The 1,861-nt window shown below is 63.6% G+C and overlaps 1 protein-coding gene across 1 annotated transcript in view; it reads left to right on the top strand.

Moving 5' to 3' along the window:
• The window catches only part of SAMD11 (sterile alpha motif domain containing 11), a 21,177-nt gene that overhangs the window by 15,269 nt on the left and 4,047 nt on the right, over positions 1-1,861 (top strand). The gene's annotated exons all lie outside the window — the stretch shown is intronic.

The following is a 1,861-nucleotide window of genomic DNA, read 5'->3' as shown; positions in this document are numbered from 1 at the left end:
GGCGCGGAGGCGGGGACCAGGCGGGCGGCGGCGGCTGCAGCGGTAATCACCGCGCGGGGCGCGCCGGGTCCCCGCCCCCTCCTCCCCGCGGACCCCGTGCGGCTGGGGGGCGGGGGGCGCAATTAGCTGCAATCCTGGAGGCGATGGAGGCAGCTGCAAGTAGCGCTGGCGGTGGTTGGGGGTGGGGGCGGAGGGCTGGGGACGCGGCGGTGTTGGGAGTTGTGCCCTGGGGCCGGGCAGGAGAGCCGCGCAGCCCTTCCCGGCCCGTAGCTCGCTCACCCCTCGGCCTCTGCAGGTGGACCTGGGCGGGGGCTCCCTACCCCAACTCTCAGCCGACTTCAGGGTTTCCAGACCTTGAGCTGCTCCCGTCTTCTGTCTTCTGCCCCATCCACACCCTCCTCTCCACGGACTCCCCCAATCTGCCTCTAGCCCCCTCACCTACCTGTCGTGGGAGCAAAGCCTTCAGCTGTTTCTGGAGCACCTGGATTCAGCCAGTCCCACAGTTGCTTACAGAAAGTGCAGTCACCCTTAGCACCCTGCCCGGAGGGGTCGTCGCCCCTCCCCCCACATTCTACTCCAGGAGTGTGCTAGGCCTCTTACCAGCTTCGCGAACGTTGGGACACTTCTGCAGACCATGAACCCAGGGCCAGCACACTGCCTGGCACACTCTCGGTACCAACATGGCAGCGTGACTGCGATGGGGGAGGAGAGTGTGCACGATTGAAGGCAGATGCAGGCTGTGGACATGACCTGCAGAAACCAGGGGCTAGGTGTATCTGAGAAACAAGCAAAGAGAATATGGGGCCTTTTCTGATGTGGGCATCCCAGTACCTGTCTGAGAAGGATGGGGTGCCAGCTGGCACAGTGCCCTCTCGGTGCTGAGCCAGGCCCTGCTTTCGACGCTGACCTGCTGTGGATGAGGGTAGGTGGACTTCCAGGCCACTGGGGCTCCTCACAGAGGCTGCTGCCACCTCTTGCCGGACCCTCAGGAGATCTGGGAGTGGGGTGGGCGTGGTCAGTGGTGGCCCAGAGGCCAGGCTCCCCCAGGGCTCTCACTACCCAACCTGGTGAGCATAGAACACTGGCCAATGAGACCAGGAGCTGATGAGAGCATGCCCTAAGAGCCACCTTGCTGTTTGGTCATGGGGACAGAAAGATGCACAAAGGCCACAGGGCAGGGCAGACCCAAATCCTTACAGTGCTACTAGCTTTATATGGTGCTGGGAATGGGGATTGGGAGGAGGGCAGGGCAGACCCAAATCCTTACAGTGCCACTAGCTTTATATGGTACTGGGAATGGGGGTTGGGAAGCACCCACCTGTATTGAGAGAGGGGTAGGTATGCATTTGAAAGGGACGTGGGGGTGCAGTGGGAGTGAGGGAAAGGCCTCCCTCTCAGGGGATTCTGGGGTGCCCGAATGTTGATGTTGACAGGAGTTCGGAGGTTATTGGAGATCAAGGGTGCAGAGAGGCTTGAGGGCCATGGCGTTGTGCAAAGACCCTAGAGTGAGGACGCAGGCCTGCTCCTGGAGGAGTGGGAATGGGTCCCATCCCTGGACAGACGATGCCCAGGTGACTCCCTTCCCGGTAGCAGTGCACACTCGAGGCGTCTAGCACTCTGCTCCCTTTCCGGGTCCCTCCATCCTGCTCACGCCCGGGCTCCGACTGAGGCTTCCTCCTCTCCCACTCCCCAACCCCCACCCCCTCCCTGGAGCAGCCCCAGCCCTGGCCGCCGCCGCCGCCTGTTTATAAATTAATTACCCGAAAAGCGGAGGTGGGCCCTGCCCGGGCCGGGTGCCAGCCCGCAGAGCCCAGCCGGCGGCGGCCGCCTGCATCGATCCCAGCGGGGGCCCCCCCCCGCC

Source organism: Suricata suricatta, chromosome 8 (genome assembly GCF_006229205.1).
Source record: "Suricata suricatta isolate VVHF042 chromosome 8, meerkat_22Aug2017_6uvM2_HiC, whole genome shotgun sequence".
NCBI classification, from domain to species: domain Eukaryota; kingdom Metazoa; phylum Chordata; class Mammalia; order Carnivora; family Herpestidae; genus Suricata; species Suricata suricatta.
Note: the sequence above shows the minus strand (reverse complement) of the source record. Positions and strands in the feature narration are given on the sequence as shown.